Source organism: Mugil cephalus, chromosome 22 (genome assembly GCF_022458985.1).
Source record: "Mugil cephalus isolate CIBA_MC_2020 chromosome 22, CIBA_Mcephalus_1.1, whole genome shotgun sequence".
NCBI classification, from domain to species: domain Eukaryota; kingdom Metazoa; phylum Chordata; class Actinopteri; order Mugiliformes; family Mugilidae; genus Mugil; species Mugil cephalus.
In genome coordinates, this window is record NC_061791.1 from 16,077,432 (window position 1) to 16,093,305 (window position 15,874).

A 15,874-nucleotide genomic window follows, 5' to 3' on the forward strand; every position below is an offset into this window, starting at 1 on the left:
AAAACGATCACAGCTCTAATAATCTGATAGGAAAAATACCAGGAAGCACATGTTAAGCAACAGTTTCAAAAAACAGAAGTTACTGAGTAGCAGGATTTTGCATCATATTGTGAAAGTATGTTTACAGTCAATATACCGCTATACATCCACACAAATCTTTCCATTAGCTGCAAACAACGTCAGAGAGGTGATCGAACTGATGCAGGTTGACCTTCTTTCAAACAATGTGATCTTGCGGAAGCCAAACGCCGCATCTTTGAACCAACAGAGATTAAGCAGCTACATTACACACACTGGCACACCTAATCTCTCGATGTCGGTGGTGTCTGTGAGGCGAGTGGGTAAACGGGAGAGTGGTTTTTCGCTTTTTGCGGCCAAGAGGATTAACCTGTCTGGCCGGGTTAACTCCACATGTTGTTACAACCATAACCTTATAGAAGCACACGTTCGGCAGCATGCCATGCAGCACATAGGCTGAGAGTCCGATGTGGTGTCAGAAGCACAGCGTGAAATCTTGCAATGCATCACACTTGCAATGCAATTGTTCTGCAACTGGCTAAACGGCTGCACAAGAACACTGGTGAAGACATACAGGAAAACAGCACAGCTGTGTGTTTCCCATCTTGACCAGGTATGCCTGCACACACTATTCATTCTAATGCTATAATAAGCCACGTGGCCTACACACAACGCTTACAGTGATTTCCCTAGATTTACACCCTTAAACCTACAAAAAATAAAATCTCATTGGTTTACTGTAGTTTCAAAATAAAAAAACAAATATCCTAAAACCTTTCAGCAGTCCAGCTTCAAACCTAATGTCTCAACTGCGAAAACACTCCCACTACCTCATCTATCCTCCCACCACCCAAACAAACTCTTGCATCAGCCACCTCTAAAATCCCTTCGAGCAAGAAACTGCAGAAACTGGTCTGCACGACTCGACTGATAAGAGCAACGTTGTGGAAGCAAAGGGCCAACTCCTACAATCCCTACTGTATCTAAGCGACACTTTACAGAAGGAATTCATAGAAAACAAATAACTGCAACTCACCACTACTTAAATTAAGTAAAAAATAATTTCATTGTGCTAAGCTTGAACCTCAAATGTCAAGCCAAACTAGCATATGTAGGCCTACTTACCGAAAAAGCTCCTTAAAGACGTTCTGAGAAACTTCCCCTTTCTGCGCTTTTGAATGGGTTTATTTTAAGAAGACAGGCAGATGATAGACATGTGAATGGGTGAGGAGCTGCAGCGCTTTTGTAACTCAGGTAAGAAAACACTCTTTTAAAAGGGTGGAGGGAGGGCCTCTGTCAGCCAATGAGGACAGACAAAGTTTGCTCAGACTCCTCCTTTTTCAGAACACAGACGAGGTCAAAAGCAGGGTCGTAACCCCCTACAACCTCAACACCCATCGTGTACCCACACACCTTTGACTCGAAGGAAACGAGTAAGAAGGTAGAAAGAAAGACAGGTGGATAGATGGATAGATAGATAGTTAGTGTTCTCGCCACCGTTAGACTGAAGACACAAGTGCACACCACCACTGTTATATACCCAGAGTCCTTTAAAGACATGATCACATGACATGCCACATGACCAGCTTTATTCTTGGGTAAAATTATAAACGTGTGGACCAATGAGAGGTCGGGGTTACACGGTGCAACTGGCTGACCGCAAGTGGACTGGTGAGCTTAACTGGTGAACTAAATCACTGAAACACACAAACACACACAAAAGCACACACACACCTCCCACGCTTAGATCTGCCGATTCCGTCATCACTGCCCAGCCCCTTCAGTACCTACAGAGACACATGCGCAACTGCTCGCACATGCAGACTCGCGGATGCCCAGACCGTCGGCGGTTTCAGAGGTAGGATGTGGCGCCGACTGACCAATCAGACGACAGCGCTGTTGGGATGTCGCAGAGGCCGAGGTCACTTGGTGTCCGGGATGAGGTTTTATCTCTGTTCGCTTTGTAACACTGTCCAAATGGAGGAACGTACACACAAACACGAGACCATCTTGTTCCTTTCAAAAGCCCCCTTCCAAAATTTTTTGTATAAGCCTTTAACATTCTAATGTCAACACCATAAGCTAGACCAGACCGGGTACACTGATATAGGAAATGGTGCACGTGAATTCAGTTGGTCATTTGAATGTGTTACTACATCTATTCCACCTTCAAATTTAAGAACTATGTCACAATAGTGTCACCGTATGCTAACACAAGTGCTGGTGAAACTAAATAAAGTCTGTATATTGGGGTTTAAGTTTTTTTTTTTTTTTGACAGATGTGTGTAACTTTTAGTCAAACAGAAGGTCCTTCAGCCCCAAGTGACAATGGTAGGATATACTACTGTAGGAAAAGCACAAATCAGGAAGTCATAAAATCAGTGTCGCTGAAGTTTTGTTTTGATAAAGTTTTCAATAGAATTAAATGCCTATATTGTTGTTATACAAACTAACCTTAGCTGCCAGAAGCTAGTTTAATCTCAACTAAACAAAGCTACAACGGCAAAACAGTTTGAATCAATCTGATCAATGTCAACGCAGTATGAGGTTATTACTCATGTACGCCAATATTTCACACACAACTGCAATGCTGTCCGAGATTGTCACCTTAGGTCCAACAAAACTCAATCAGGAATGCTGCATAAAATCTTGAAAGCCAAATAATCATAAGTTGAGGTGTCAGAAAAGATGTGAAGCTTCTCTTTTGCTCTGGTCAAGTTCATCTGTTGGTAAAATCTGAAAAAAAGACAAGCCCCTATGGAGATGTTTTGACCATTATCCCCCACATTGCCGCAGGGATATTCCTTAAATAGCAGTTCTTGCAGTGTGTGCGTGCGGTGGTGGTGGTGGTGTGTGTGGGGTGGGGGTGAGGGGCTTCACACACACACGCACAAACACACACCCTCGGCCAATCACCTGTGACTAGAAAGCCGTCCATGGGCCAATCCCACAGCATACCAAACAGGGACCGGGTTAGCTTGGGGGGCTGGGGGGTCACCGACTTCAGAGATCAGCAGCAGTTGGCTGCATGAAAGTGCCTTAGCTTAGTGTGTGTGGTCAATCACATCACACAAACAAAAACAAAAAGCCTTTAAGATAAAGCTGACATAAAGGCATGCCGATATCCTCAGAACACTGGACATCGTTAGGACCTCACTACACGAACACTCTTCAGGCGGCAATAAAATGATCAGACGTCTCTGAATGACTTGTATTAGCCCCGATCTAAAAATTAGCAGTTTACCTTCTCTGAACCAAGCACGTACCTGTCACTTACTAAACAGCCTGTGAAATCTGACCACGTACGACGTCTTCTGTTGCGCTGTAGTGTGACAAAATAATCCTGCATATGTCATCAGGGTTTGAAAGATGGACGTTTACCAAGCGGGGACGGTCTAAAGAAAGATGCTACGTTGCATAATGGGAGCATTGTACATGTCACACATTTGCAGCTTCAGCCATATTTGTAAGTGAAAATTGGGATATCTGCGCAATCCCATACTATGCAATAGAAAATGAATCTCAAAGTTAAATCAGCCTCTTACAAAGCTCATTTAGTTTTTTTCGTCTGCACTACCAGCTCTCTGTGTTATGCCATGAATCCACTATTCTTGTAACAAAGTTATTCTACTGGCAAAGTCCACCGACTGCCAGAGCATGCCTGAAGGTCTTACTCTTACTTATTTAATGTCTTCTCTCTTGTTTTGACATACTGCGTCAAAGGGATTGCTCAAATGATAGATGAGGTAATACATCTATTGGTTATTTCAGTGTTTTCCTCTTCACGTGTATTTGTTTTAAAGTCCTGGTGAAGAGCACTCTAAGAACTTGTTACTCGCTTTGTCTAATTAACACTGAGCTCCGTTTTTTGACGTGGACGTGAGAATGTGGTCGTTTCTGTAGCCATAAAATTGTACTGACATCAGCTTGTAAACAAGAGATCACGAGGGCCATGTCTCCATCACGGATCAGGAGGTTATTAACCTTCCATTTCGGCCAAAACACCATGGACCTTACTTCAAACTTTGTTTTGAAGTCAACCCTGTCAACTAACATTATGAGCTGCAATCTCAAGGCCTCTAAATTAAGCGTATATCTCTCAACCTCATGTGACTGGGTGCAAATGTGAAACCCGTCTGCTGGTAAATCATTGGCCAGGTGACATTGGATATCTGGCCAAAATTAAAGAGAAACCTCGTATATGTTTCCTTGAGACTATTACAGGTTGTTTCTTTAAGAATTTCAAGACCAAAGCAACAAATATTTCTGTGTCACATGTGTCAAATCAGCTCTGGGGGCTTGTTTGCCCCAGGACACGATGTAACTGACAGCAGACCATCTGACAAGCCATTATTTGGACAAATTTGTGTTGTAGTTTGAAGAGGAAACTAAGGACATTTGCCTTAAGGCCACTAGTTCATTTCAAAACACTATAACTTGTATCCGATTCTTATGTTAAAACTGTATTAAGAGGAAAAAGATTACATCCAAAAAACCCACATTTGCATCATGGCCATGAATCAGCGTTCTGGAAGTCGGTGGAAAGTTATCTGGATTTGCTTCACACTGACTCGGTTACATAAATTAACTCAAGTAATGTCCCGTGACATCACTTGAGTTAATTTATGTAACATCCCGTGACATCCACTGGAAGCCACAAAGCCAATGTAATGAGCCGATTTGGACATATAACACAAGCGCTTATGGGGGAAACTGAACGGGCTCCTTCATACTTGACATTACTCGCCAGCTTCTGTGACCACTGAACTCGAAATGAACAAAATGAGCGAGAAACAGTTAAATCAGTCACGACGGACCACAAATTATTTCCAGAACTGGCTCAAGTATCTATAATGTAAGTGTCAAGGCTGGTACTTGTTCTGGAACTTTTGGCGTTGGTCTTGCTCCACCAAGTAAAACCAGTAAAACTTTCCCCAGTATTTTACAACCACCACAATTTGAAAGAATGCAAGTGCCACAAAACAGTGACATGGAGCTACGGAAGAAATTGTATGATAGACTCATGGACAACAAAGTCCAGACCTTGTTAAGAAAAAGGCATGAAGTGGGAATGTAACTCAGATCCAAAACAGGACAGCATACCTTAAAATAAAGGTAGAATGCTAATGCTAATCTGGAGTTGAATTTGACATAAAGAAAAGGGCATTGAGTGCAAACAGACACTCATGCATCTATACAATGTTGTGGCTCCTAACAGGAACTGACCGTATTAAAGCATGTAGGGTTAGGGTTAGGGTTAGAGTTAGTGCTACATTCGCTTCTATCTCCATACAGCCACATCGCAGAGAACTGAGAGACACACATGCTCCTCCAGATGATCCAGTTTGTCTGTGCTTCCACTGGGGAGGAATTCATTGCATGTGGCACGTACAGACAACTCCCTCCAATAGATTTTTCTCGCTCTCACAATATAGTCATACATTTCACACATTGAGAGCATGTGTACAGACTATCAGGCCAGGCTGCTGTCCAACCTGTTCATATCTGGTTCCAAGAAATCCAGAGGTCATTTTAGTTAAAGCTGAAAAACAAAAACACATCTTTTACGGGGGGTTTCCACTTTCAATGACAACAGCTGAACTTCAGGTTCATGTATATGTTTCTAGGCGATAATGGAGATAACGGAGATAACGGATAGCTGTCACAAAGTCCTAACAAGACTACAGTCTTGTACTAGCTAACATTCAGCTACAGGTACTGTAAGCACCAACACCTCAGGATCACTTCAAGCACTTTCCCCCATTAAATCAGCTTCATTGGTCATTTCTCTCTGTAGACATACAATGAATTTGTTCTGTGCATTTAAGTGAGCACACTTGGAGCATTAGGTAGCCATGCGAGGCGCCCAAGGCGCAGATTGGGGGGAGGGTTAAGGGCTAGCTTAAGGTACATAGAGAGGATTCACACCAAAGATGGTGTCGTCGTATTTCTGCTTCTCTAACCCATAGTCCATAGTTTAATATTGCATTCATAATTTGCTGGACTGCCACAGGTTTTTTACTCTGGTGTAACTGTCCGTCTTTTCCAGAGGTGCTCCAGACAGATAAAAAAAAACTTCCAGTTGCTTCTCTCTATGTTTTGCCATCTCTAAAGTCGACTTTAAACTCCATTCAACGTGCTTATCAGCTAGTCAGGCTTTTGGAAAGCCCCCTGCCCCCACAACTTTCCAATTTCCAATATCTGATTGGGTGTTTTAATATTCAAACCATTTACGCAACTGCAGATGGTTAGAAAAAGCAAACAGGGTTTGAACTCTAGCTGTCGTCACAAGTGAGCATCCATTTTCTCAGTTTGGTCTCAGTCAGTTCTATGACTCAGTCAATTCTTAAACAAATCCCACAGTACTATGTACAACAAATAACCTGATAAATGGTCTGACTACACTCAAGCAATGTGACATTAAAGGCCAGATGGCCTAGAGTAAACATCATACTGGCCTTTGCACATACGCCTAGTGTGTCCTAACCTGTTTGTGAACCTTGCAGACCATCTCTCTGATCATCTTATCAGTTAGTATTGATCTGCCAGCCCGTGTGTGCTAATAATGACGCCAGCATCTTGTTTTGTAACAATATGTGATTCTTCTCAAGCTCAAGGTTTTGACCATGACTCCAGCAGGCAAGGTCGGTGACAGGCTCAGACAGTAAGACCACAACGAAAGGACCTATTTTAATTTTGTCTTTAGATTTAGTCAGATCGAAAAGATTCACAGCGTTTAGTTAATGCTAGTTCCCAGTGTCCAAACGTGGGCGCAAGTGTAACTTGAGAGCATGCAGCCTGTGCCTTTTGTTACGTCACCTGTACAAAGATGTCATTGCCCGTCCCACGGTTCAGACAGTTTACTCGTTCAGTATGAGATGACGTTCATAGAACATCGTGAAACTCGCTTGTTTCCCTGGCCTTCCACATGTTGATCACCCGCTGTCTTCTACAAACCATGACAAACACTTTGCACAGAACGCTGTATATTTTAACTGCATTACTGAAGTTCAAATACGGTAATCCGCAGAACTAATCTGATTTCTTGTTTAAGGATATCAGACGACTGTCATGCTTCCTAGCCAGCTGGGGCAGTTTTACACAATGTAATAAAGGCACGTATTGAATAAGCAGAAACTGAAAGGCACATTTTTATGTTGTGTAAGCATGAATTCATAATTCAGGTGAATTTAATTACACATAGCGGGGTATAGGAAGTCATAATATTGTAGGACTGCTTAGTTACCAAGGACTTGCAGTGTTTACCCAGAAGCCATTGTATGATATTATAAAACTATAAAGATGTTCCCTCCCTCTCCCCAGTCTATTGCTAGGATTTTATCAAGAACACATTTTCTCATGTTTGTTGCTGCTTCATTTTAAACTCCTACATCTGCCTCTTCTAGATAGTAAGGGCAGGATCATATTCTGTCTTGTCATGTTTCTGGTCACATTAGAAACAAACATTTTGGGGGAAAAAATTGTGTGATGAATCTAAAGCTACAGTTCACTGCTTAGCTTAGCAATAAGACTGCAAAAGGAAAATAGGTAGCTTGGATCAACCGTAATAAAAGCTGCATACCTCCAACAATGATGCTTAATTATTAAAATGTTTACCTTGGTTGATTGTAAGAGTAAAAAAAAAAAAAAACAGTGCTAATTTGTTATCTTCAGACGGAGTTAGCTTTCAATACTAAGACATGAAACAGACATGAAACAATCATTTTGCTTAGTTTACCTTGCTTATATTTGTTAAAAAAAAACAAAACACTGTATGTTATAAATGCAACTATAATTTACGCCTAGGTTGGAGAAAGATTCACAATGACTTCTTTTTTTTCAGTTTGTCTTCCGTTATTAGCAAGTTAACTTTGGCCGCCCTAAGGCTAATATTTAGCATCTGTGACCCTTAACATCTGTAGCTCTGTGGGGGTAAGGTTTGGTGGGTAATGCTGGAAGCTGAAAGCAAGAAAAAGTTAAACCCCCTGGAGCAGTGGAACCACCAATAAACCAAGGAACAGCCTTTGTCAAAGCTACATACATTGCTGCATTAACTCCACCAACATGCATAACTATACAACTTATAGTCGAGGCACTTGTGTACATTTAATTGATTTTAAATAAAATGCATCTTATCTTTTTGAGAATACTTTTCATCGGTGACGTGGCTTCCCGCGCTAACAATGACACGTTAACGGAAGCAATTGTGAACCTGGTTGTCAGCACACGTTGTAAAAAGTTTTGTGGCGTGAACAAAGTGTTGAGGCAGCTGTGTCTGCAAACATGCCTTGATGTTAATAGGATATTCAGCTAGACGCTGAACCCCTGTAGTTGACCTCTGACCCCTGACCACCATGTTAGCTGAGAAAAAAAAAGTGAATTTCCGCAAAACAATGAAAAGGCACGACACACGTGCTGGTGCTTCTCGATACTCAGGTTTGTGAACTATCCAAACCTGAAGGTAAATATAACCTCTTACATTGTATAATGTGCTATTCCTGAGATTTCAGTTGTTGACAGGGTTTTGGTTAACTGCCAAAAGCTTCTCCCCTTTGTGACACGGCCACGCTGTCTTTGTGCCAGCGATATCCTCCCTTTGAGACTTTGAAACTGACTCGGCATCTGGCTCGCTCCTAATACGCGCTCCAAGTTACATCAGCCAGCTCCAGCAGAGCTTGAGGCCCGAGCCGCACAGCGGGATCTGACCTACATTCATCATGCAGGTCAAGCTCGGTCCTGCTGACAGGTGTTTTGACTCGTGCTGGTATTTCCTTCTCAGCTTTAATAAGAGCTACCGAGAGATCTTTGGGATGGACGTTTCAAAAAATGAGCACACACCGCGTAGGTTTAAATATGGGGGTTAGCAGCTGTGACTAAACGGAGGGACCTGTGAGAAACTGAGAAACTAATGGGTTGACGTGAGGGGAACTGGTGGCAAGATGATAGCACCTCATTCAAAACTGCTCAGTGGTGCACATGCCAAAAAGCTTTCCAAGCTTTTTCCCGAAGGATTTCCCCCAAGTTTCTGCAAAACTGTGCACATGGATCCCGCTCAACTGCGTTCTCCTACGTAAAGCATATCGAGACCATACTATGTCAAGACTGGGCTGGACCTAAACATGCACACATGAATGGTCTCAGATAAAATAAACACAGTCTAGATGTTCCTGATGTTATAGGAAAAAGAAATCAAACGCTTCTTTAAAAGAAAAGGTGTGTACCGCTCAGAAAAATGTATTCACCGGTTTACAGCCACTCCCTTCTGACTTTTTGGGGCCAGCGTGCAACACATGACACGCAAAGCCCTGTTACTGAGAGAGGGGTGTCGGGAGACGACAAATATTTAGCAGAAAGGATGTGAATGCGAGGGTTTAAAGAGGCAAGTGAAATCAACGATCTCAACAGGAAATGTGGGACTCATAGTAGACGCTAAACCGCTGATTGTTTAAGCGTCTGCTGCTTTCATTTTGACGTGTGTAACTTCATAGGTTATGTAATCTTCAAAGCCATTTAAACTTTACTCAACTCAGTTCCACCTTAGAAACTTAGCAATCCTCTTCAAATAAATGGGTAGCTGCTAGGCGTTCCTTCAGTAACTACACTATCCAATAAACAGTCCGTCCCCTGCCTTTAAAGAGCCGTCTCCTCAAACGTTCATCATCGCCACACCTACTTGGGAACACAACGGGGACCTAGAACAATCTATGATAGATGTAGGTGGAGCTTCATTTAGAGAACTGGTAAAACTATTATGCAAGGAAGGAGCATACTGGAGAATTGACCTGGGTTTGTGCACTCACTGTGTGGCAACTGGGTATTTTTAGCGTTCAGAGAGGCCTGGGTTAGGACCTGAAGTCACCACTTAAAAATGCTCAAGGCCAGATATTCTCCTGACTAGAGTCTGGCCTTTGTTTCCAGTCTTGAACTGTCAGTCTGCTGTGTGCCACTAGGATCGGGATGTGCTGCCTCAAAAAAAGCAGCTGCTACCGCGAAACGGGCTGAAGAAAAGCATTAAAGCGAAGTATTTAGAGGAGAAGAATGTGACATCTGAACTCTGGTCTGCAAAGCATCCAAAATAAAGCAGACCTGGACAAACCCCACTCAGTAACCAAATGTTCCTGCTCTGTCTTATGATCAAATCAGATTTTCTTCATCAGGATTAATTATTAGGAAGACAGGATAACTTAAACCTCAGATTGATTACATAACAAGGCAGAGAAGAAAGAGCTTGTTTTTGTGTTTTTTTCCCCCAAGAGGAGAATCAACTTAAGACATTTCTGGAGCTTTGCTGATGTCTTATTGAGTTAAACTGAACTCAGATAAACTGCAAAACATTTTCGAGCAAAACAACAGTTTGAGCCCGTGGCTGCGGTCATGACATGTTTATTAGTCCTCTGCAGGCCACATTCAGCAGCATGCTTCTGTCCGCCCTTACATAAACACAAGAGCCATATTTCTCCTCACCTATGGTCATCATTGTTAATCTCTTCTAAATAATGGCTCAAATTGAACCCTGCGATTTCTGAGCCGCACGCACGCCGAGAGCAGAAACAAAGCAAAGCAGCCGTGAAGATGCGAGCAACATTTTCCGCCTTTGTTTTGCACAAACGCGGAAAACGGCAAAGCATGCAAACACACATTCTAGTTTCGGGCCTTCCGATCAACTGGTGGATTTATAAACTGATCTTTACACACTAAATGAGCAAGCAGCTGGATGAAGTCGGATTCTCTCCCGTGTAAAATACTCCAGACGCGCGTTTGGCGCTTTTACGCAGCTTTATGTTGACTTCAGGCACCACCCCGCAGGCTGCTGCTCTTTGACATCTTTTTGTGCTCAGTTTAGAAATGCATCTGGACAATTATAAATGAAAAAAAGAAAGAAAAGAAACCGGAGATGCAGATTAAAATCGCGCACAGGCTATCAGTATTACTAGTATTACTTTCCCACCCTTTTACACCATTAAAAACCCCGAAAGTGCCGCTTGTTGCTCGCAATTAAAAAGAGAAAAATTAAAGAGCCCGCTCCCAGGCGATCGAACATGGTGGCCAGATTTAACCATCTAATCCCACGTAAAGTAAAGCAACGAAGAGATGCGAATGTAAATGCTGGGGTCTTACCTACTGTGACAGAGCGGCGGACAGCTGCAGCAGGCGGAGGAGGAGGCGCACTAGTGGAAACAAGAGTTGGAGACCCTTCCCATTTAACAAGCAAGGAGACTGAGTGGAAATTTCCATCTGCCATGTGATGATGGCAACTCCTGAAGCGTCCGGTTACACCAAGCGCTGCTGGGGTGCTCCTCATTCTCTCAATTACCTCCCTTTATTTCGTGTAATCAGCGGAAAAGACGTTTCAAAACACCCTGACGCCATAAACAGACGTTTTTTTATGTATTTAAAAGGTCACAAATGGATTTTGTTTTCTAAAATGTAATCTCTTTTTGTAATAACCGGTGTGCATATTCATAGTGGTGAACGTTTAAAATAATGATAATAATAATAATTAAAAAAAAAAATAAAAATAAAATCAAAGGTTGGTTTAAATGATAGGGGTCTCCACTGTCTGAGATCCTTTGTTTACATTCCGACTGGCCACGTTGTCAGGAAAGAGCTCCATACTGCCAAATCACCGCAATTATGTTTTAAAGGGAAAGCAGGAGAGAATCCGGGAGCAGTGTCAGGAATGCAGCAAGAATTCGCCTTGCAGTCCTTTAGCCGTTCCTGCTCTGCTGAGGGCAGTTAAGAGGAAACCATTCCCATGTTAAGCTACTTTAAATTTACATTTAATTCATAAAGAAAGTCCTCTCAGACATAAATAGAAAATGATTCAATCATCCAGGAGTTGGTGGATGGTCATTAAAAAGCAGCATCTGCATCATTTGGATTTATTTATTTCATTTTTATTTGACCATAAAGGTTAGCAACCCTCTTATTCAAAGGAGGCTTAGTCAGGACCTTCCAACATGAGGCACACTAATAAAAGAATACTGAAGATACTGAGTAACACTGATAAAAATGTTTCTGTTTGAAAGAAAATTGAAAGAAAAAAGAGAATGTACTGACTCGATGAGTGCGTAAATGCAGTGCATAGATAAGGGTTGTGCAAGTCGTGTAGTTGCAAGTCACAATTAAAGTAGCTAAAATTGGCCCTAAAACGAGACCATCATTTTCGCTTTGCTAATTATTCTATGTCACACGCTATGACTGGACTGTGAGACAAGTTCGCAAACATACAGGAGATATTTCTAGAAGGGCTTCATAAATGAAATGAAATTAAAAAAACAAAAACAAACAGTGAAGCACAGAGAGTGAGAGTACAGTGCAGAGTACAGTGATGACTAATTTCAATGCACTGCAAAAACAAAACAGTCCAATTTAAATCTTTGCAATAGCAGAAGCAACAGCAGGGTGACTGTGTATGTTATCCGGATAAATAACTTTTTGCAGACTTTCACCTACTGAGCGTCTCAATCTAATGTTTCGTGGGTAGAGAATAGCCTGCTTGCTTCATGCATCATCTGTTTTTACTCTGTGGGTCCCTGCTACTTCCCTTTCCTGTACTTAAGTGGGTGGAAAGAGGAAACTGATGTTCACCTCTCAGAGCACGCAGACACCTCTCACAATAGAGCGTACAATTAGACGACCGATAGTTCTTTTATTCCTTTTTCGTGAACTTTCCTGGATGAAGGCGGCAGCCCACGACCGTCCTCTGGGCTCGAACACTGCATATGCTCGGAAACAATGTAAACATTTGACCCGATCATTTCTCTCCACTTAGAATGAATGCATTGTTTCATACATGTTTCCTCGTTGAGGGGTAAAGCTCAGGCGATACAATGTCTTCTGGGTGGAACAGACACACGGAAGAAGCAAAACAACAATACGTTAATCTTGGGCATCCTCTTTTTTTGGATGACTCCAGTGTTGACTTCAGTGGATGACTTCAGTGTTGACAGTGAAAATATCACAACTTTCCTATTCTTAATCTTCTGTTGTATTTCTGGCAGGTTTGAATCTCCACTGCAAGTTTACATGGACCCTTAAAATGAGTGAATTCAGCTGAGCTGGAGAAATTGGTGGTTCCACCCTTATCCAATTGAATACCACCAATATCTGTGGCAGATTAGTGTCTATGCCACATGGAATATTTTAGTAGAAACTGTGCACAGTTGAGGGTCTTTGACATCACTGTGATATCGCATGTGCTGGTCCTTTACACTTTTTATTTATTTTCAAATGCTCTGTCTTAGGATAGTAACAGTGAACATTATTAACGCTAACAAACATTTTTGCAGTTTCTTATTTCCATTTACCAAGTTTTAATCTTTCCTCTTGAAAGGTGTTGGTCTAAGTCTAAGTCTATTATCGATTATCATGCTAACCCATTTTTAGGGGTGCTGAAGTTCCTCAAAGCACCTAAAAATACAAGTTGATGTTTTTTGGGGTTTTTTTGGTTGTTTTTTTTAAAAGTTTGTCTATGATAAGATGACAAAAAAATCAGCACAATAGTAGAAAGTATGTGGTTTAAGCACAATATACTATCTTTATTGACCTTCATGTCTTTAAGTTAGTTTTGCCCTTATTGTTCCTACCTCGTCTTCTCATTACTACGCAGGATGAGATGTTACAATCCCTTGTACCAAGAGCTGTGGCAAAACGCATCCCAGTCCAACTCAAAAACCAACCAGCAGGCTAGCAGTCAGCTACCAACTAGCAACCAACAAGAAGACACCAGCTAACTAGCCTAGCCAACAGCAGTAGGTAAGAAGTGATGGGACATGCAACTGCATGTCAACCAACACTTCTCCCCTCTGCAAAACATGTGGCAAAACACATTTAGAAACTCAGTCCAACTGAAAAAAAAAAGAAAAAAAGACGACCAGCAGGCTAGCCGTCAGCTCAATTAAATACGGTTTCTATTCTTTACTTTTTAAACCAAATGATAGGTTTGTGACAGAGTCACTTGACACTAAAGCACCCCTAAAGTTATATGCTATAGATATATACTAGATATGTACTAGAAGCCTGTAAAAGGGCCTCAAATATCCAAGCACAGGCTTAATAGAGTGCTAACAGTCGGATGCTAACGCTACGTGTCCCAAGTGAAAGAGTAGCTTCAGTAGTCTGCATATTTGGAGAAATGATCCAAAGAGCATTCTGGGACGGAAAGACAGTTACAGCCACTTGACGTTTCCTGATTGAAGAGGTGAAAGGAGAACACATCTGAACCTGGTAATGGGCCCGGTGAGTGCGGAGACAGCCAGACTTGATGGTGCAGCAGCAGCCAGACTGTCTCATGTTCTGAATCACAGCACAGAATCTCAGTAAAGCGTCTCACATGAGAGTCAACCTCTTCAGCTGACAATGATTATGGATACTTCATTAACGCTGACAGTAATCAGGTTTAGTTCCTGTCAGCAGGTAAGTAGTTCTTGAGCACCGAAAGAGTTTAAACACTCAATAATATCCCTTTGTACAGTGCATGTGCTCTGTCCAGTGACAAGACCTGTCCAGGTGGCACCTTTTTCCCTTTCTGTCCTTCAATGTTGTATGTGCGACTCCTTAGACTACTAATCTGTGACAGCTGCGGATCTAGCGGCTCTATCCGAGGATGTGCAGACAGAGAATCTGGACTGCAGGTTAGAACTGAGTGAAACTTGGCTCACAAAGCGGCGAGTTATCTGGTGGCCTAGTTGTCTGAAATAGAAATGCCTTTCATTTGTCGGGCTGAAAAGAGTTGGTGATGGCGATATCACACAATGTGCTGGTCATCTAGAGTTTAATTATATTCTCAGATGTAGAACAGTCTGTCTCGAGGTGGTAAAGGCGGTTTTAGGTTTAGTCCAATATGTTCCGAAAGCTGCAGAACTCGTAAAATCCAGCAAACGACTATGCCTGTTATTTACAATAAATAGAGTGATTAGATATTATGTGAAAAGCTCCACACTACCACCCTTCTGGCAGGAACATCAGATAACGACGTCTACGCCTTTCCAACTTTAGACCAGGGTGTCTGTGTCCAACCATGCCTGTAACTTTCCGAAACTGACTGTCCGACATTCACACCGGCTTGCCACCCTGACAGAGCCAGGAAACGTACTCATGTCGCAAGCTTTTCCCTTCTTCTCCTTGTATGTGATGGACTTCTTTTTATTCTTTTTGAGCTCCGGTGTGTACGTACGGAACAAGGAGAAACACTTGTACGTCTTTAGACAATGGCCATTAGCTCTCACGGACCTAGAATTCCCAGTATGGTTCAATGCCATTAACGCCCATTCTTTATGTGCAGGAGCACTACAGCTAGCAAGTTAAGGTCTGCTGTTGGATGGAGGAGAGATGTGAACAGGCTGACGTTAGTTAGAAGACTGATATTTTTGTCTGGAGTTGACAGAGGCCAAGGTATTTCTAAAACTCCAAATGAACGCTAATGTTGCCAAAACTTTTTACAGCCATGGCATGCTATATTGAAACAATCTCGTCCCCGTCATGAAGAGGTAGTTTGCACTCTACAGTGGAAATTCAAAGAGCTCTTAGCAAAATATGAAAGGATTTACTTGAGGCTTTATGTTCTAGAGCTTTGTGGTAAATTATGTAGGAGTGGGCAGATTTAAATGAGGAAGCTGTGCAATCACAGGACTGGCTAATAACATTACCCATCTTTGTTCTATTTAGGTACGCTGGAATTTTTCATGTTCATATTCCACTCAACCAGCATTTTCAAACATGTACAGTAAAAATGAAGTAACCACACACGCTTTGTTTAATTCTTTTTTTCCTCTCTTTTTTACTGAACATGAAACAGGATAGGAATCAAAAACTTGCTCTTAACATGACATGCAGCATTACTTTGAGACCTTTT

General features: G+C 42.0%; 1 protein-coding gene across 4 annotated transcripts in view; it reads right to left on the reverse strand.

The window, feature by feature from the left end:
• Window positions 1-11,297, reverse strand: part of LOC124999831 (sodium-coupled neutral amino acid transporter 4-like) — a 30,845-nt gene extending 19,548 nt beyond the window's left edge. For 2 of the 4 annotated variants that reach the window (XM_047574954.1, XM_047574950.1), the window contains exon 1: window positions 11,137-11,297. The gene's annotated coding sequence lies outside the window, so the exon portion shown is untranslated. Of the gene's footprint in view, window positions 1-1,143; window positions 1,278-11,136 lie in introns of those variants that run through there. The other 2 variants (XM_047574953.1, XM_047574952.1) reach the window with 2 other exon arrangements.
• Between the last annotated feature and the right edge of the window lie 4,577 nt (window positions 11,298-15,874).